General features: G+C 39.1%; 2 long non-coding RNA genes across 3 annotated transcripts in view; both read right to left on the bottom strand.

Annotated features, from left to right (window-relative positions):
• LOC110395728 overlaps positions 1-22,124 on the bottom strand; it is a 212,141-nt gene that overhangs the window by 112,550 nt on the left and 77,467 nt on the right. The window lies entirely within an intron of this gene.
• Positions 1,251-16,337, bottom strand: LOC110395731. Its single transcript, XR_002436599.1, has 3 exons — positions 16,285-16,337; positions 2,441-2,544; positions 1,251-2,018 (listed from the first exon to the last, which is right to left on the bottom strand). It is a non-coding gene; the product is annotated as an uncharacterized LOC110395731 (long non-coding RNA).

Raw genomic sequence — 22,124 nt, 5'->3', positions numbered from 1 at the left:
ATGTCTTATACATTTGCACAGCTGACCTAGGGACATAGCGGAAGGAGAGCTTTTCTTTATGCAGGGTATGATTTCCTTCTGTTCTGAAGGACAGTGGCAAGACTGATCTCTTCCCATGGTACCAATATCACATTCACTAAAGAAACTCCCCCCCGGTTCTCTGAGTTTCCCAAAAGATGGCATAAAATGCTGTGTGGCATATATGGAAAAATATTTGTCAGTTTAATCAGTAGATCCATGAAGAAGGGCCCTTGTGGGACTGTTACTTTTAGCTACACTAAACTTGTCAGAGCTGAAAGCAACATATTTTGTGTGGGCTGTTCTATTAGCCTCATGTTCTTTAGTAACTGGGTAAATCTTGCTCTCAGTTACCCTGAGAGCTGTGAAATCCAAACCCAATGGCTTTGTACACAGCAGCATTGAAAGGGCTGCTTGAAGTGGGTGTCTGTCTCCTCACTCAACATCTGTGAAGAGACAACGTGGGGATATCGACAGAGACTTCTCCAAGAGACATAAGATTTCTCTACATTTGCACAACTTCAGCATTTCTCCATTCTGTCTCCTGCAAGGGGCTGCTGGTTTCCCATCAGTGTGGACATAGAATCATGGAACCACTGAGTTTGGAAAAGACCTCTAAGATCAAGTCCAATCATCAACCCACCACCACCATGCTCACTAAGTGTCACATCTACACATTTCTTGAACATCAAGGTGCATCTTTCAATAAATATCTGGAGAGTAACAAGAGCTTTGGGATGTTTGCAAGAGAAAAAAGGGTTAAAGCAAAGGAACAGAGGCAACCAAATTTAAGTTCAGTCTCTAGAGCATGTGCCAATTTGTCATAAATTACGATTCTATTAAATTTGATAGCAAGGTCCAGCAGGTGGACATAAAACTCAGATCTGTTTCCTCAGCAAGGAAGCTTTAAAGAATAACACCCATTTAATAGCATAACATTTGATTAAAGTAGGCTCAAATATCCTAGCTGAAAAGGTTAAATATAGACATGTGTGTCACACATGATGCAGTGAGTGATGTAATGTTGATAGATTCGTAACAACAAAAAACATTCCAATACAGCAATTTGGCAGCAAGTTTGATACCACTCAAAATACTATTAAATGGATATAACTTAGATGGCATGAGAATCAGAGTTCTTTAAGAATAATACAATATTTATTAGAAACTTTTCAAAATATTTGATTACATTTCAAAACAACTGCTCTGCTTTTAAAATGACAATTCTTTAAGCAGATTTGTACTGTGCAAGCTAGCATATATCAGATACGTATGTGACAAAAACACATGGACAAAGCCATTTGTGAACAGAAAGGTTTGGGGGTCTGTTGGTTCCTCACTTTCAGATGAAACCTACAAAACATTCTCATCCCCAGGGGTCTCTGAATGGCAATATCCAAATCCATTAGATGGCTATAGTGAGAAATCCACAGTGTATGTTCAGTGCTAGAAAGGAGATATTAACTAGCAGAGAAAAACAAGGAGTTTTATTGTCCTGCTTATATCGTATGATGCATGCTTAATTCATTTATTTATTTTTTTTATTATTCTTATCCTTTTATATTATTATAGTGCTTCAGAAAAGCTCGAGGTCTAGGAGGAAGTTTAATGTTTGCTGTTCTGGGATCATTTGAAGCCATACATTCAAAGAGGACAAAATCACTTTTAAGTCCGCCTGTAGGAAATCCATCTTGGCAACCAGACAACTAGAATTAGTTATTAAGGGCATGTCAAATGAATAAAGACACCTCTGTAAGGAAAACCACAAAAGCATTTACTTTTTCTAATATGAATAGTGGACTAATACCAAATCAGTTTTCATTTTCCACTCTCCCTTCACCTCCTAGACCAGAGGTCAGATCCAATAAAGACTAATGCAACTGAAAATCTTTTTGCTTTTTTGCATGTATTACATAGCAGATGTATATTAAATAGAGCTGCCTGGAAATGAAGCAAACTCCCATAATCTGATGTGGCAATCTCCTTGTGGTAGTGGTTCACTGCAAGGCAAAGACATCAGTGATATTATTAACAGTCAGGAGACACACCAAAAAGCATGAGGAGTGTGTTCCCCACTTCAGGGAAAAAAAAAAAAGGCAGACCTTTCTAGTTCTGTAGTGAAAATTAAGATACTTAGACAACCAAGCTCAGAATCAGAGTCTATACTTCCTCCTCATGTTGAGCACCTCTCCTGAAATCACTCAGTCAACCGGTAAAGACAAAAATCAGTATTTTCACGGCAGACAAGAGTGGAAACAATTCCTGGTCTTACCAAATATTTGTTACATGATGCCTTCTAAATTCCTTAGATCAAAAGAAGAGACTTTGGGATCTCCTGCATAAGAAAGCAAGGGTCTGTGCCGTGTAACTGTTACATCTGCCCCTGCAACTTTGCTTGAAAATGTGCAATCCACGTACATACCTGCTGTTTTAAATCTTCCTTATCAGAACACAGTCAGATTTGACCAAGGTCCAAAAACAAGTGTAAGCTTTTTCTAGACTTCTTGGTTAAACGCTGGATAATGTCTAATCAGAAAAGAGACAGAAAACCCAGGAGAGTACAGCTGACTACCACAACCTGGTATTTGTTGAAAGAGGCAACTGCAGATTGTGGTTTTATTTTGATCCACTTAGTCAGGAATATTTATTTGTAAGAAAGTAGCCAGAAAATACTGCTCTAGCTGTATCTTTAAAAAAAAAAAAAAGAGGTGAATTATTTTGACATCGGGTACCAAACAATTACTAAATTTGTCAGAACTGAACACTATCAAAGATCTGCTTTTTAGGAAAAATACGCTATTTATAACACATACAAAGGATTTCACCTGCTTAATCAGACCCAGGAAAAAATAAAAAATAAAAAAATGGGAGAAAGAAACCTTGTGGATGAAAAATATTTCCACTATTTATAAAAGGTGCAGGTTAGCTATCAAACACCTGTTTAGAAGGTTTTAGAAAAGCTCCAACTCTCAACAAAAATAAGTAACTTTCAATTCATACAATTGAGTAAAACATAGCCCAAGGGCACTTCCAGTTTCTGGATTACATATCAGCTAAAAAAAAAAAAAAACCAACAACCACCTCTCTCCATGCTTGCTAGCTATAGGCCTTCTTCAACACTTCTCAGAGGAGAATTTCTCAGCCTTCCTTACTTTCTCCTCACTGAGTCTTAAAGCTCAACAGCTTTATAAGCCACCATATCCCTCACATTGTTCCAGGAAGGAAAATCCTCAATCATACAACATACTAAGGTAAACACTTTAAAAAGGCATCCCTGATTTCTCGTAGCATGTGTTGACTTTTCTTCACATTACACTCACAGCTTAGCTCCGAGGAATTTCTCTATCACTCAGTTCAGATACAGCTAACAGAGAGAATCCAGCTGAAATGCATGCTGAAATTAACTCTTCAGAGCCAGACAAAACCACCAGGGAAGATATTACCTTAGTCTTTTGCCATTTCTAGTCATAAACAGCAACAAAAACATAAAGTCATCTAGTTTGGCTTTGATTCTTTCTAATGAATATAGACCACACTGCACAGAATTACCTTGGTTGCTCTGGTACTGAATCTACTGCACTCTAATTTATAAACATGTATTCCAGATATTTCCATTGTCAACTTGAAAATGGCAAGAATGGAGAAGCCACCACTTATCTGGTACTTACTTAGTTCGGATGAACTTTTCTGCAGCAATGAACAGCAGTCATGAAGAGGCAGACTGATAACTGCCTAGCAAGTACTCTCACTTCAGTGTTTCCTGGCTGATGACCACATTAATTTGATGCAAGACGTGAGACCTGGAGGCTTATCTCAGTTATTTTCCACATCTTGGAACAGCATAGATCTCCATTTCTGAATTTTAGCTCTTTGCTAGTTTGGTGCTCACTATAAAAAAGGACTCAGTACTTAATGCTGCTCCTAGCTTGCCAGCAATAGTATGGTAGTTTTACATCCTTGTGGAAGTATGAAGAGATATTCCACAACAGTCACCACAACATATTAAAACAGTGGCCCACTGCTCCTACATAGCCCATCTTTGACCTGAATTTGGGGGAAAATACAACAATATTTTAGCAGGAAATCATATAATTATTTAGATTCAAGATAAGTTCCATCCCCAACCTCCAGAGAGAGTTTTGTATCCTGAAATGTGAGGATTTAAACATATATATCATAAATTTGAGCGTACTTTCATTCAGATAAGTCTTCAACATTTAAAAAAGCCTGGCCAAAAGCTTTTTTTTTCTTACCTGCAACGACATCTTTGTTGAACAAAAATTTTCAGTGAACCATAGGTAAATAAATAAATACTATGTCCTTCGTGACTTTTTTATGGGTATTGCTGCATATTTACTTGCAAAACACAGAACTGGTTCTGGATATCTTTGAAACACCTTGATATAACAACTAAGGTCTCTTTTGCTTTGAAAGCATACTCAGATTCCGCTGCCTGTTGGCAGCCCACAGTGCTATTTTGACTTCAAAGCAGTCACCTTTCAAAGGAGTGGTCAGTTGTGCTCATGGGAAGAAACCTACTCGTACTAAGGAAAGACATCCCATTTAAGCAAGCCCGAAGGAAGAATGTTTACTGAAGGAAAAAATAATCCAACTTCTTTTGTGAAAAACACTGAACGCAGTGCTCTGCTCCATAACGCTGCTCTTTATGAAACGGCCATAGTACAAGGCTTCAAAGGAGTAGTTGCAAAATTATTTTTGATGTTAACATGCTGCTTATCACACACACATTTTTTCTGTCAAACTTGATTCACAGCCAATCAGATATATTGAATGAAATCAGGAAGGAAAGGGGGATTCTATCATCCCTCCTTTCACTTTCCATAGGGTATGGCACAAGGAACAGCACTCTTTCATTTCAGCAGATTACATGAAACTTCCACATTATTACAACTCCACCAGTGAGCATATGCTTAATTTCCTGTGCATCCACAAAGTACCAGTGTCTAACAAAGCTGAGCAATACAGCCTGCAGTATTTTCTCACATACCAAGACAATAAGGAACCACGTAAGTTGTCCAACAGATGTCTGCTGTTAAGATATGTTTTTAATCACAGAAGAACAAACCTAATAAACTGAGAATTTTTATTATGCGTTTCAAGTCGTTGTCTCTAGTGCCTACAATGGCATTGCATATCTGCTGTAAATTGCATAGCAGTAAATTAGAAGACAGACAAAACGAGAAGTTACCCTTATTCCCCTCATTTCTTTGTTTAAAAATAAATTTGTGTGCAAGAGCCCATGTATACCATAATGGATTCATAAAATCAATTTCCCAGCCTTCTGATTCTCCTTTACTTTCACTGAAGTGCCTCTGTAATAATTTTAAATGTTTGTTTTGTTGTTGCTGTTACAATCTGGCCTCCTGAAAATGAATAAGTACATGCTCAGATTAGACTACTCTGGTTCTAGTTTGTCAAAATAAAAGTGTATTTAGTTTTGAAGGAGGACTATGTGCTTGAAGCAAATTGCTCACAGCATTAATGATTGAAAATGACAACTCAGAGAAGGCAGCACATGAAGAAACAAATTCTGGACTTTAGTTATGAATGTAGAACTGTATTTTACATCATAATCTGCCAGACACAAGTAGGTGTGTACAAAAGTGGATCATCAGGGAAAGAAATTGCAGCATCGCACATCATAAGAGTAATTCCTCTACTATGAAAAGGGATTTCAAAAGGGATTTCTTTGTTGACTGGGGGTGTTTTTTTGCTTGTTTTTATCCTGGCTTAATAAAGAAGTCTTGGTAATTTTAGAACTACTGAAGGACTTCTCTTATTCTGTTCTCAGCTTTCTTCTTATTTTCGCTGAAAACAAGAATAATTTCTACATAAAAATAACTGAGTTTAGAAAAACTCAAGCATGGTCACGTTCCATACCCAACACCTCTTGCCACTCCCACTAGAAAACACGCTGCTCTCTCTGCAAGCTGGCAAAGAAGCTGCTAATGGTAACACGAATCTAGCATTAACACTAACGTGTTTTATATGCAGAGCATTTTTTCTCATTTATTTTGATGACAAATTATAGATTCATATTGTTAAACTTCCTTTTGAAACATCTGAGGTTCTGCAGAACCCCTAAGCAAAAGACCAAGAGAAAACAGCAGAGAGATCAGTGCCACTGACCACAGAAGTCCCACAGAACCAAAATCCACAGAAACAAAGTCCACAGATCATAAAAACTAGTGATAGACAGCCTTGTCTTTGGGTCATGCATACCATATTTTTGGAACTGTGATTCCAACTTAACACACAAAAAACCAGTCATGTGAACAGCATAAATGAAGAAACAGAACAGAATAGTTCAGATGGAAAGGATCTTCAAAGACCACCAAGTCCAACTGCCTGACAACATCACAGCTAATCAAAAGTTAAGGCACATTACTGAAGGCGCTACTCTGTCCCATGTGCAGCACCTGGCATTTTCCTTCGTTGAATTTCATGCTGTTGTTGACTGTCCAATTCTCTAATGTATCTAGATCCCCCTGCAAAGCCTCCCACCCCTCCAGAGGGACAGCAGCACCTCCCATTACATTTATCATACGTAAGTTAGGACTATAACTCAAATGATGGATTTCTGTACCCATTGTCCTCTTACAGCTGAAAAGGCTTCAGTCAAAAGCAATGATTTCCAGTGCACGCTATAGTCTTCCTTATATTTTTACTTCTTGTGAGGCTTATTCTTAACTGAATATTTCGCTTCAAACTTGTATTCAGTCCTTCTACATTTTCATAAATAATGATAAAACCAATTACTCTGCAGGATACCTCCCTGGTGATACTGCATCAATACTGGCAACTGCTTAGAAGTGCTCGGAGAGTGGAGGGAAGACAACTGCTTCAATTCAAACCATGTGAAAGTCTGTGGCTGCACTAGTGCCTTGTTCTGCTCGACAGCCTGATTTCAGAAGACTGTTTGAAGAAGTAATGCAATCCATTTGCTCAGTTTCTCAATAATAAGAACTGACAGCCTTGCGCTGCAATTGTTGTATACAATGTTAGCACTGAAGCTTTGCTCACAGCAACGTATGGTGGGGGAGGCAGCATTGAACCTTATTTTTAAGTAGCTCAAAGCTCTTCAGTTCATTGTTCCTCCTCACTTGTATGTGTTCCTTCTTCAGGAAAATGCTAGGACACTGCCAAAACAGCAATAGAACAGGAACATTATGAGGCGAGACCAACACTGCTGGCAAAGCAGCAACAGCCGTATGTGATAGCTGAGAACGACCAGAGCCATTAGAGCAGGTGAATTGGAGGGATGAAAGCCGTGCTTCAGCACATAAATTACAATGCTTTACCTGCTTTCTTGCTTATATATTTTTTCTCTCACACTGTAATTACAACGAAGTAGATTTAAATTTGTAGCAGGAACACTGAGCAGAGTTACAAGAAGATTAGGACTGGCATCTTAAGATATATGAAGGCACATGAAGACACACTGCCCATCTCTCAGGCCAGCCCTGAGTTTTTTGTGGGAATGGATGGGCAGAAGACTAGAAGTTCACAGGGTACAGGCCATCAGCTAAGAGCTGTACTGTTGTACAGCAGTGTAAGAGCAGACCAAAGAGACTCAGGAAAGCGTGTGTGTACAGCTCCTCAAGATGTCAGGAAAAACTACAAGAGAAAAAGAAGTAGCTCTTTTTCCAGTGGTGACAGAATTTGGTGTTGGGACTGCTCAGCCTGGAGAATCGAAGGCTCAGAGGGATCACATCAGTGTCTATATATGCAAAGAGAACAGATCTAGGCTCCTTTCAGTGGTGCTTAGTGCCAGGCCAAGAGGCAACGGGCACAAACTAGAACACAGAAGGTTCCCTCTGACTATCAGGAAGCACTTCTGTGCTGTGAGGGTGACAGAGCACTAGCACAGGCTACCCAGAAGCTGTGGGGTCTCCTCCTTGGAGATCTTCAGAAACCACCTGCACACGAGTGCAGCAAACTGCACAAAACCGGTGCCCCTGCTTGAGCAGGGGTTGAATCAGATAGCCTCCAGATGCCACTGCTGTCCTCAGCCATTCTGTGACATTGTGACCAGAATTTGATAGAAACATCCCTCAAATTCACATGTAAAGCCCATCCACACAAACCACATATGGACTTCACAGAAGAATGCAAATAATCTGTTAACGAGACAGGTCTCACTTCGATGACATTTTGCCAAGAAGTTGCTTAGCTAAATCAAAAATGAGTCAAAATTGCCCTACTACATTCCAAAAGAAGCTCTGTTTTTAAGAATATACTTAGGAAAGGTGGAAACAATTCTCTATTCAAGCCCCTGATGCTTAATTCAAGTGCTCAGCTCACTAATGATGTTGTAGACAGACATAAATTATCTCTCTCCACTCTCCAGTGAATGGAGAGACACAGAGGTTATTCACACTGAGCCTTTGCCTTCTTCAGAAGAAAGGTTACCATTTTACTGTGGGGTGTTACTCTTCAGCTAAGTACGATTTTACTGCTAGAAAAGTCACAAGGAGGAGGCCCAATATGGGTCTTACCTAGCTGGCAACAGAAGCTGCAATTACGTTGTCTTCATTGGGATTTAACACAGACAATGAACATGCAGTAGCTAATAATTATTTGTGGGATATGTATTTTAAATGGTGAGAGGCAGATTTACCTTCAGATGTAGGATAGCTAGACAACAAGGTATCAAAGCCGGCTGAGCATGCACACATTTTCTTTTGAACCCTGGCCATGACATCCTTGTAAATTAGCATCATCAACTTTGAGACATCATTACCCTTCTATGACTTTCTGAGGCAGACAGGACATACAGCTGCTATGTCTTCCATATCATCTACTATGTGTGAAAAATGCCTGGAATTATTTATACCTAGCAGCTCCTCATCAGTCATTCTGATGTTCTAAGACCCAAGTTATGCTCTGGTTATTTGCCTATTTTATACTTATTCTCCCCTTAGCTGATTATACCAATAAAGCTATTGGTTTCAAAACTGCTATTTTGAACAACATAGAGCCAGAATTCTGAACACAGCTTAAATACTGTGAATCTCAATCTTATCGCAACTCAAATGACAGGAACCTCATTACTTTTAGAGTTGCTATTGACACTAGTGTAAGCAGAGGAAACTTGTTTGTATCCATAAATTAAAATGTCTCTTTGGGAATCATCAGAAACCTGATCTGAGAGATGTAACAAATTTTTTAAAACGTGGACCAGTCCCTTGAAAAGATTTGCACACACTTGTCACACTACCACTTTGATGGGGCAGTTCAGACACTGAAACAGTAATGGTTTTTGACCTTTAAATCAATTCCATTTTGCAAGTAGTCCATGTAAGAACCACAAAGGGTATTTCTGACATCCACTGTCTGGAGTCAATGGAAACTTTCTGTCAAGTAAGCATCTGCAGAGACAGGTAAAATGCATAATGACAGGATACGATTGTGGAGAATCTGAATGCACTGAAAAATTAAGTCTGGACCTGAAAGCAGATGAGTTAGAATAAAGAGACCCATTAAATATATATTGCAGTAATTAGGGCTAAAAAATTAAAAATACTGATGAATTTCATCAAACAGGACAGTCTAATCAATGAAAAGCATGCCTCTGCTTTCTGGATAATTGAACTCTCCCCCTCACCACTATTTTCTGGGGCATTTTTACTTGTTTTGATTTTGTTTTTTATTGTAGTAATAACAACCCATACTTCAGGTAATCGCATTCCTTTAAAGCTCAGAAGTCTAGGACTACCATCATTTTCATATTTGTCACGCAGGACTTCATCACCATTCCCCTGAACTCAACAGCAGCTGTCAGTGATTTCAGTGGAAGCAGGAAGAACACCGATGACAGATAAGCAAGTGACAAGGGGACTTCCAGCACAAACAGCTCCATCATCTTCTAGGGTTAGGCAATAAAATAAAAGAAAGAATTAGCCCATCTGGTGAGATAGATGACCCGAGTACACCTTCATGGTAACATGGAGTTGGACGTTGTTAGGTAAATGCATTTTACACATTTATCTCTTTTCCCATATGCCATAAATTATGCTAGTTCAAGCTCTTCTATAGTGAGGCAGTCATGCTATACAAGGAAGAGCTAGAACAGTACAGGAGCACTACTTCTGTGAATCCTATAGGATTTTAGGTCTGGTATTTAGAGTTGTAATTGCTATAAACCCCGGCATACACACACTTCTGAATACCTTAGGTTAGTCCTACTGTAGAACAACATCAAACTCTCCATGCCTTTGATCTAATACTCCAGCAGACAATCCAGCACTAATGACAGGGCACTGTTTGGAATTACCATATTTTCCTTGGCCAGCAGGCTAGTTTCATTTTCCTGATTAGAGATCATAGAGATTTAATTAAAGCTACCATGTTTTAATAATGGGCTCATTTAATACAAGAGCTGCTTTGGAAAAGGACAGTCAGTCTAAATGCTAGCCTGTGTCTGGGACCTTCATAAAGTTCTTTTCTACTTAATACTTGTAGCTAAAATAACAAGTAAGCCATTGTTAATAATGTCCCTGCAACAGACCAGTGGCAGTGAAGCTGCTGGAGTTAACTCTTTCATTCCAAGCCTTATTGTTGATTCCCAATTCAGTGTTTTTTTTTCCAGCTACAGTAAAACAACCTTTAGTGAACAATATACCAGCCTCTGCAAAAGGCAGAGTGCCCCTGAGCAGTGGTTAGCCAAGACCTGAGTAAAGATGAGTTCCAAACTGTTTGAAGAACTAATGAAAACTACAATGGGCTGTCTTCATTGAGAAAAGAGAAGTCTCCCATAAAACAGCATTATGTCATATAGTCAAGGTACTAATAGACAATCAGAACTTAGTTTGCACATGAAGACTATTTTCTCTTTTATTCTCAAATAATAAAAGGCAACATCACAAGGATACAAATACGCTGAATGTAAGGATGCTTCAAGAATTATATTTAGAACAACCTGGAGTCTGACTTATCTACAAAATAGACTCCAACATCTAGAAACTCCAAAGTGAACGCCACAGCTCCTACAGGCTTTTTAAAGCCTGCTCTCGTTTTAGAATAAACAATATTTTGCAGTGCCACCAAGTAACATTCAAACAGCTTCAATCTCATCTTTCTTTTGACTGTCAGCTATTTTTCGTTCACCATTTCTTTACATATTAATTTCTCCTCTCCTTACACCCCATTTGTCTTTGTTTTTCCCACCGTAAGTGGGGAAGCTGCTTCTCTCTGCTGTTCACTTTGTTCCATTGTGCAATTCACATCTTGATTGTCTGACAATATACTTATTCCCATACACTTCCCTCATCTTGGATTGTGTTTCCAGTAAGCCTCCCAAAAGCACTGTAATATTTACTAGCATACATTTTGGCACACGTGAAACATGTAATTGTATTTATATTCATGCCTTTCGTGTATATTCATCTACAGACCTTCAAAATGTTGCAAGTGTTTTTCCTAAGCTTTTTAACAATTTGACCTTATTGGTATAGCCTGCTTTTAATCCCTGCATGACTCTTTATTTCACCCATATCATTGTAAAAACAACACAGAAACTTTAAACCAACCAGATGCAAAAACCCACCAATCAAAAGAATCCTCTACTTAGTCTGAAGAAAAGGCTTGAAAGATGCATTTTTTGAAATGCATGTTAACTAAGGATTATTGTCATCCCAATCAGCAGTGATAGAATTTCCTTTGAAAACAAGCATGGTAATTTAGACTCTGTGGTATTCACAGATATTAAAACTATTACCAGATTTTTATATAAATAGTTTTTTATTGTGGTGGTGGTTTTTTTTCTTTAACAAAGTAGTTTCAAGAACAGCCATACATAGGATTTATGTGAGGAATATTCTACGAGAGAAACATGACATTATTTTGATGTCAACTGTTTCAAATAAAAAGCAATTTTAAGTTGAAGCTGAAGTTCCATTTTAAATCATTGTCTGTTCAGAGTCATTCTTCATTAGATTTCAGAACAGCTCCTGTCCACAGATAGTCAGTGTACAGTGTTTAATAACTAGGAAAAAAAAGCTAGAACTGCATTTAAAATATAAGTCAGTGTGAATGGTTGCTATAAAGTACATTTTAAAAAGCACATATTTGACATGAGTTTTTAACGTTTCCTCAATCCAAAGAGAATTTAGAGACTCAATTCCCTTCAAGGCACAATAGAAGAAAGACTGCTTTAATGGTTGAACTTAAACCTAGGCCCTTAATTCAACACACAGGTTACAAACCCCTTCTAAGGACTCTTCTAAAGAAGAGCGAGCACCCGGACTGGTACATTTGACTAGGTAAGGCTTTTAAAAACACGGCCTAAACATAAAATAAGAATTCCATACGTCCTTTTAAAAAGCCATGCTGCCTATAGAGAGCCAGTGCTGCCAAACAGTATAATAGACAAATCTAGAACAGCAGAATATACCCATTTGGAAAATACAACAAAAATGGTATTAAATTGTGGAAAGCAATTAGAACTGAACCTTTGCATTCTTTTCAGATTACTGAACTGTGCATGACTATTCAATTTTTTTCAATTACAACGTTGTACAGACCTATATATTTCAAAGTGCTGCTCTAGGAACTAATATATAGTTCAACCAGGGTGGTATCCACAGTGTCACCACCAAGGGCAAATGGATAAAGTTACCAGGGGGAATTATTCCTTTGTGGCAGGTTGATTTAGTCTTTTTAAATGACAGCAGCTGAACAATCAACTCTTATTTGTTTCTGTTACTAATAGGAAGGTGTTAGGCAAGTCAGCCTTGTAATAAAGATTCTTCTGTGAGAAGAAACTACCAGTCTTGATAACTAAATTATAGCATTCATAATAGTAAATGCAAAGACCAAGAAGCCCGTGGCGGTGTCTGAATCAGCCACTGGCAATCATCTATCTGCTGTATTTAGGGACGGTGCTTTAGGTAGCAAAACTAGATTTCTACAGTTAATCAATTCCAGTATTACTTTTAGATTAAAATTGAGATTTGAGAACAGAAGCAAGGGCTTCAGATACTGAGGGATGTGTAGCATTAAAAATGAGTCCTAATAGCTAGAGATTTGAGAGATGTAAATTGCCTCTATTTACATACTTGATGAGTAGCCATAACATTGTACACATAGCATGCAATACGATGCCCTGTGCCTGGGACAGCAAATATCAACAGGCAAAAGAAATAAAATTCTCAGTAGGATACTCACAAACAGATCATCAAGATAACAGCTGCCAATTTGTCAGCAGCCTGGAGTAAACTTTAATTGAACTCCTTGTAACCTGAAAAGCAACAGTCCCAAAGCCTGAATTGGCTCCAAGGGGGAGTTGGGTTCCCTCACATGCTGGGCTGTGAGTCCCACCGAGCACACGAGAAGGGGACACAAGGTGACATTTCTGTAAGGCCAGCAGAAATTCAGCAGTAAACCCCAGCACTTCTCCACAGCTGAATGCAGCAGGGCTCAGCCTCAGGCCCTGCTCCAGCAGCACTCCTGAACTGTAGCTGATGTCCAGTGAGGCAGTTCACTCCAGCAGGCTTCTGCTCCTCTGAGGAGCACTGGGGTGGCTCACAGAAAGGCCTGGAAGATCCAGCTCAGCTCTTGCCTGCAGTACTAAGCAAGGCTGGATCTCAGAGACATTCCCCCCCACCACTCATAATTAAAGACTTATACATAAACTTACTCCATTTCCACAGACAGTAGAACCCTAATTGTTCTCCACACCACAGTTTGGCTACTTGGCCTACTAGCTCTGAGCCACACACATAGGAGGCTTTTTATGAACCAACTTCCATAACAAAGGAAGTCTTCCTAAAGATTCCCTGGATCACTTCACACACTATTGGGAGCTTTTCTCTTGCCTGACAGAGGTGTTCAAACACTTCATTAATTGGAGTTCCCTGTTTTTCCAATGAGTGCATCCTCTTGACATGGAGGACATGGTTTTGACCTAGTAGAAGATAAACTGTCCTCAAGAGAAAAAGCAAATGTTACCCCCAAACTTTTTTTACCCACATACACTGAGAAAACCTTGGTTGTAAAACTTTCATTTCACTTGTCGCCTACAGCCTTTTCTGAATCAGTACAGTGCTGATAACATTAGCACACTGACTACGTCTATAAACTACTGTCTCACAAACAAAAGTAACCGAGTTAAACACAGCAGTATTTCTCCATCTGCATTGTTTTGTGTAGAACTTTTGCATCAACTTCACGCATAGAGGAGACTTGTGACACGCTTTATGCGGATGTACATTTTATCTGAATCAAATTTGTTCTTCTACCTTTTCTTTGTAAAACTTAAGATTCAACAAGGTATCCATAGGCATCATTTTTTCCTCCAGAAATTTGAATCTGAATCTGCCCAGCAAATTCTGAGTGCTTCCAAAGGACTGCTTCCAAGACTGCTGTTTCTCTCCAGGTTTTTCTCCTCAGCATCAGTGTGAATGGCATTTGCAACTGCTCAGAACAAAGGAGATTTTGCTACATGTCTGCTTCATTCCACAGAGGACACAAAATAAGTTCACCATAACACAACAGGCCGTGCCAAAGAGCACCATTCTCCATAACCAGCCCAGCGGCTAGCACGTTCACAGGGAGCCAGCTTCACGTGTTACTCCTTCTCAGCCACAACTAGCACACATCCTAACCACCACAGTGACTAATAGGCTGAGGTCCTTTCCCTTTCTTGCCTTTTAAGAGAGGATATGCATGCTCTGAGCTCATAAAATTAAACCTTGTATGTGAGGGTTTGTTGTGCAATCCTGTCCAGGATTAGTCAGAGACCAGAGCTAGGGAATTATGCAGACTTTCAGTTAAGGAGCGTTGCTTGTCAAATATGTACTTTTGGACTGTGTACACAATCTATTCAGTTTTAGCCCGCTCTTTTTTAATATTTCATAAAAAAAAAAAAACACACTCAGATTTGGGCCTGAAAATAAACTGACATTTTAGTGAATCAGTTGGGATCCCCAGACTCTGCCAGCATTTGAAGAATTACATCAGGCTGGAGAGTGTAAAAGTATATAGGGTTAAAGAAGGATATTGTGAAAGACAGTTGTGCTTAGATTGCTTAAAACAGAGAACTATGGGAAACCTGTAGTGGTTACATCCATTTTAAGAGCCAGGTGGAATTCTTACTAGGTGGAATTCATTCAGAGGAGTTATAAAGGTGCGACAGAGAAATCCAGGCTCAGTTAAAAAGTAGGCACAGGCAGTAGAGGCTGAGCAGCCATAGCCCAGCATGGCAATTCTCCATCACCTGTCTGCTGAGCTGTGAAGCAGGAGTGGTACTGTTTCTATTTCGCGGTTATAAATAAACTGGCAAAAGTGAAAGAAAATCAAAGCTGAGGGTGAAAGGGTGGGATCAAAATAATATATAAATAGCAAGAAAGATTGAATAGCAGAGCTTTTACTGCTTGCTAATGGATTTAACAAACCCAAATATGTGACACATTAGAGCATCCATGTTGCTTAATTGTAAAACCATACACTTCCCAAAAGCTAGAGAAAGCCACTAAAGCTATATAGCACTATTATAGTCTTTCCTTGTAAAACAATTAAATTGCACAATGAAAAAAATGTTACCCGTGGAAAACTAAATTTATACAGAGAACTAGGTGTCAACCTGGGGTAGAATTTCGTGAAGTCTCCTAAAGGGTAGATCTTTGAAACCAAACCCAAACTTTATTTAAGCATTTCTGTCTTGTTAAAGTACTTTATAAGGTGTTACCATAACCAACTGAAGTTCATGCACAAATGATGTTATTTGCAGCAACACTCGAGGAAAAAAAAGAAATTGTTTAAGAGAAGTTTTATGATAAACTACATATCAGAATTATGGATGATGATAATACACTGTAATTACTGCATGCTTTCTAAAAATCTTCAATTGTCAGTAAACGCTGAACAAGGTGTGACAGCACAGAGAGGCAAGCTCTTTCATTCTGCTCAGCCTAATGGTATTCTGGTGGACAACAGCAATCTTCAGACTGGACCACACTCAACTGCTTGCTTTAATAGGCTTCTGCCCATCTTTTCACAATTTGCCTTCTCTCAAGTTTCCATCACTTTAGCCATTAAATCTTGTGATTTTTATAGTCTATTCTCTCTCTGACATTTTTCCCTGAAAATGATTTATCTTTGCATCTGACGCTTCCTGAAGAACTCATAGCTTTACTGTGTATCTGAAGAGAAAGGTGGTAGCAGATATAGCTGCTTTAAATCAGTCTTACATTACCTAAGAAAGGTAAAAGTCACAATCTGGTAAATAAAGAAGGAATTGCTTACCCCCTTCCGAGGATCAGGGCTCACTAAAAACTCCAAAGGAGAGGATGTCCAAGGAGAGGGCCTTCCCCAGCAGCGGCCAGCCCTCAAATGAGGTGGGGTGGAGCCTGACTCCACCCCTTCTGGTCACACAGGTGAATTGCTTCCAGCTGTGCTCCCAGGGCTGGCTTTACCAGGTGCTCACTCGCTGGTTCAGGCCTTGACCTAACATAGCTCCCACACACTATCTCATAGAATCACAGAATGGGACCTTAAAGCCCACCCAGCCTTAACCCCGGCAATGGGCAGAGCTGTCCCCCCAGCTCAAGCTGCCCAGGGCCCCATCCAGCCTGGCCTTGAGCACCTCCAGGGATGGGGCACCACAGTTTCTCTGGGCAGCTGTGCCAGGGCCACTCAGAGGGTGGTGAGAAGAATTTCTCTCAAACATCTAACCTAAATCTCATCTCTTTTTGTTTAATGCCATTACTGCTTGTCCTATCACTATTAGATCATGTAAAAAGCTGGTTCCCTTCCTCCTTATAAGATCCCTTTAAGAACTGGGAGAATCTGTTTCATTTAAGGCTGTAGTTTCTAGTGCATGAACTAACACTGCTAGTCAACTATTGGACAAACTTCTGTTTTGATACTAACATGTTTTTCACAGCCAGCACTGTTGATTTCTTTGTAGTACTGTACATATGGCATATCACCCTTTATCTGATATGTCTGTGCTCTCAGTAGAAATACCAGCAACATCACCAATGTATCATTTTTTCCTACATTGCACTGTGATTTATTTCAGCAGTTCGCTCATTGCTTTTCTCCCACGATGAAGCCACTTTTGGCAACTAACATTTACTGCAAGTCTCATCAGCTATTCCAAATCTCTAACGCATTTGAAGAACACTGTCAGTAACTTGAACATTATGACTCTAATCCTAGCCACATGACTCAGCCCTTGATCAGACAAATGTCCAGCTTTCCAATGCAGTAGTTACCATGAACACACAATGACTTTTGAAGATATTTGATAGAGTAAAATTTTGCTCTAAATGATAGAGAACGCATTTGCCAAAAAAGTCACTTATTCCCTAACAATAATTCTTCCTTTTGAAGAGAGCAAAAGCCGCAGTGAGAATTGGTGCTGGAGTATGTGAAAACATCAGTAATCTGACGTGGTCAATAATCAATAGAAACAAAGCATCTCAAATTAGAAAATAACAATAATTTCATCTTGATGTTTCATTGTTTTGTTCTGCTATTATCTTTTTTCCCTTACAGAGTTTTCTTTTTTAGACATTTAGGTAGAACTATGGTGTTGCCTGTAAATGTGACTCTGGGGAACAGTTTCAGATAGAAGAGGCTAACGTACAGACACTTCGATGCCATTCCTTATCATCCCAGATCATGAGATCATCTAACAACATTGTATTCCTACATTCTTTCTTTATTTTTCAAACTATTCTAGCCCATGCTTTTTTTTTTTTTTAATAGATTGATAATATTACATTTATCTGATGTATTCTGGTCTTTTGAAGGTCTGTAATATGAACACATTCATCTCAGTGAGACCTACTGCTTCAAAATCTCTTTCACCATCACCCTAGTAAAGAACTGGAGAAAACCTTAGCAGACTAGTTCAAGCCAAGCCTTCAATGCATGGGGCAGAATAGCTGTGTGCTTTCCAAGAAATTCCCTGTAGTAAAGAAAAATGGATCACTGATGTTTCCCTGAAAGTCTTCTTTCCACTCCAGTTCCATGCGTGTGTGAAGAAAGGAATAGGAGGGGGGGTCGGAGGAGTACACAGAATCCCTATGCCATAATGTGCTTCAGGCTCCAAAAAGCCAGAAACTGTCCCTTGATTCTAGCCTTTCAATTCACATCTGTAACTTCTACCAGCAAAACCCCTGATATATTTGCAGTAAGCACTTTTGCACATTTAGCTATTAAAAATCAGTGACAAAAAAATGCATCCAAGTTGCACCAGATGCTTCCTCATCATGCAACGGGCATTCCTGAAAGGGAGCATCATTTTGATACACACTGACTTACAGAATTTTTTTTCACTAACTGTGTTTCCACAATACTGAATATATTTTCTGGATGAACAAAATTAAATAGACTCCAAAATTGATGTTGTTGCAGGTACTATGTGGAAGACAAACATCTGTATCTTCTTTGTTTTCCTTCAACAAAACCAAAACCAAACCAATTATATTTATTAATAAATGCAGCAAGGTATCTAATTCTAAGTAACTCAATTTTGTACAGCAACAGACCTCACAAACTGTAATGTAAAATACATCTACTCCATGATTATCAACTTGTCTATGGAAAAGTCTTATTTATATATGAATGACAACTAGCTCACAGCCAAATGCCAACAGAAGAGAGTTATCTTGGTTTGTTTGGCAGGGTCGAGTGTTCTTTTTATAATTATGACTTTCTTCATATTAATAAAACAGAACTTTCCTGGCAACTCATATGCCTATAATTCATCAGACCTGCAGCCTGCTAATCTTTAATGGTTATCCAGGGGTTGAAATTAAAGGAAAATGATTTCTGTGCCATTGAAACAACACAAATCTGTGGTCTGTGCTACAGCTTTCTTGGTTGGAAACACTCCAAAAACTAGAAGAACATTAATTACATTTCATTTTGCTAACTAGAGTTAATAGCTGAAAGGTGCCCAAAACAATTAGCTATATTTAAAGTCATTTAGGACAGCAAATTCAAAGTTGTTTGATCCTAGGTTAAACATTAGTCTGTAATGTTGTATACTCCAAACAAACCATAATTGAGAAATATTTCACTGTTCTTATTTATTTATTTTTCAATTTACCACAACACATCAGCTTCTTTGGAAACTGCAATGCTGAGCGTGATGTTATGTTTCTCAGACCCAGGAAGCGTTCTGATTGACTGATGATCATTTTAATATGGAGCTTTAATCTAGTTAAACCACAGGGCTCAGCCAGAGCAGATGTTCAGTGTGTTTCTGAACTGACAGCCCTATCTCCTTTCAGCAAAAACATATACACTTCTGCTCCACTCCCAGGATCTCCACAAACAGCATTTTAGGACAATCAACCCAGGCTGTGGCTAGGACATGGCTGCACTCCTAACAGCAATTAGATACACTTGTTCTCATCTGGGTTTTCAAAATTCCCAAATCATGCATTTTGTTATGAACAAGCATCTGGCTATGTTTCAGTAAAAAAAGAAAGAAAGTGTTTTTGACAGATCTTTGCCCTCTGGTCAAACTTTGCTTTTCACTAGTGTCTTTCATTTACTCCTTTTTGAAGACTATTTGCATAGGCCTCTAACAGGATGTCAATAAGCAGATTCAGTGATAATGGAGGAAAGGGGTCCTCTACTTTGAATATAGCTTTTAGAGCAAAGCAGGAAAACTGGAAACCTATAACAAACAAATATACATACTCCATTACAACAGACTGAAGCTGATAAACTGCCATCTCTCCACCCTCAGTTCTCTCACCACAAGCTTTCTTTTCTTGGTGACCATGGGAAAAGAATTTGGAACTTGAACTTCACCTTGCACTACATCACCTGAAGCAAAAAATGCAAGGGAGGGCTCAGCTTCTGATTTCCTTCCACTAATACAGCAGTGCTGTAAATGCTGACACTTTACTGACTCTCCCTCTTTAGCATGTAGGCTAGACAGGAACAATGCAAGTTCCATACTGTTGAAACGAAGAGTGACGTCAAGCATATAATTGATTCTTTAACAGTGAGAGATAGTACATGAAAACAACATGCTGAAATCAATCTGAAATTAAGGATGCTATCCTTAAATAGCTCCTGCAAAGCATGTTAGAGTCTTAGTTTCCTCTGACAAAGAGGAACTGAGGGAGTATATCAGTTTGCACCTTCCAGAAGACACGTACTAGGAGTAGGTTTTATTTACAGCGACACTGTTGGAGGCTGTGAAGAACTTCTTGAATAGATGGAGAGAGTTTGTGATGTACACAACATGTGAGGAAGCAGTACCGATACCAAGCTATGGTCTCCTTTGGGCATTCTGTGTGCAGAAGAGGAGCAGGGAGAAGCCCATTTGAGGTTGATTTATTCTTTTCCAGTCAGAGCCTTAATCACATACCAGCAACTATCATCCTGGCTCTTGGAAGTGTGTGAGGGAAAAAATAAAGACACTGGCACAAAAATTCTAGAGTATTTTGTAGACAGAGCCCAGCTGGAGTAAATAGACTGTCTTATTTATCCCAAAAACATGAATAATTTCTCTGCTGAAAGAGCCTCAATGATTGCTCTCTTAACATGTATCTACAGACACATCCAGAAAAAACAGTCTTCTTATGCAAAAAAAAAAAAAAAAACCCTATATACTTTTCATATTCTTTGTCTTTGAGCCGCACCACTACATTTTGTTTTATGTTAAAGTAAAGCAAATACGTTGTTTGCTCTGAAAGTAATGCCTCCTTTTTACTTCCATGGAAACTACAGCACGTACAAAGAGCATAACAGCACTATTTAATAGAGCAAATTCTCAGCTACAAAACACAACTTTTCAACACAGTCACCACCACTAACTGTGCATTTTCACCAGTGATGAACAAGAGCTTGCATGACGGTCTCGTAACAATCTGCATCAGAAGAGGTGAACCACTGTTACTGTCACCACTGTTGAAACACCACCATGCTCACATCCACTGTTTGGGCTCCAGAAACATTCAGCAAGCATCGATGAATGTCAATGAGTGCCATTTTTCCCACATGGAAGAATTCAATTCCACACCCTTCTACTGATATCTGTCACACAGCAACAATATGTAATGGAATGAAACATTGGTGGGAAGGGTCAGCCTCTACTACCATACCACCAGCATCAGCCTCTGAAGTCACAGGCCAACATAATAAAACAGGAGGCATTACTTTTGGAGCAGCCCTCATATTTTGTAGCAGCACAAAGGCTAATGATTGTAATCAAACCCATCTGTGAGATGCAATTCTTGGAAGGTAAATATATTCCTCATAAAACAGCAAATGAATGATTTTCCTTGCGTACTTTTTTCCCAAGAGAAGGGATAACAAAACTCTTGCATTGGCATGATGCTGAGATTTCTTTCCTGGGATCTGTGAACAATACATTATAAGAGGTTATCCACATATACTGCAAATGCAGCCCATTTTTCTCACTGAGCTACTACCAAAACATGAACGATACCCCAGTTTCTTCCATGTATTCCTGACATCTCTCTTTAGAAAAATCAAATTTCCTTAACAGTGAAAACTGATATTTTAACCAGAGGTGATTGAGCCTTTGGGAATCAGCGAGCAACATCCAACTATCTGTAATATTACACTGCTCTGCGGGTTGACAGCTCATATTTGAGCTCCAAGTGACTGAAAATAAAACAGCCTCCAAAAACTCCCCAGCCATAAACAGAAAGAAAGAAAAAAAGCCACCTATCTACATAGACTAAGGACTATCATTTCCCAATTGAGTAATGATCAGTTTCGCTTCAGAGGTTTAACTAGTCCTGCACAGATGTCCACTCACACAGCTAAATAACATAAAAGCTCGTACAGTAGCAAAGCAATTTAGTTCCACGTCTTGAAGCTATTATTCTCACTGAGCTGGACCAAGAGACCATGGATGTTAACTCCACTGTAGGGATGGAGTACACTTCTGTCAAGCTGTGACAATTGTCTTTTGCGTATAGCACAGCATAGCATACAGACAGCTGAGCAGACTCCAGACAAGGTAACCCATGAGGAGCAAAAGCAGTTTAGACACGACAGCATGGAGCCCTGCATATGCTAATATAACGTCAGGCTCTGCCAACAACCTAACTGAGCCTTGGGAAGGCCAACTGTGGTACATC

Source organism: Numida meleagris, chromosome 3 (genome assembly GCF_002078875.1).
Source record: "Numida meleagris isolate 19003 breed g44 Domestic line chromosome 3, NumMel1.0, whole genome shotgun sequence".
NCBI classification, from domain to species: Eukaryota; Metazoa; Chordata; class Aves; order Galliformes; family Numididae; genus Numida; species Numida meleagris.
The sequence above is the reverse complement of the archived record's forward strand: the minus strand, read 5'-3'. Positions and strand labels throughout refer to the sequence as shown.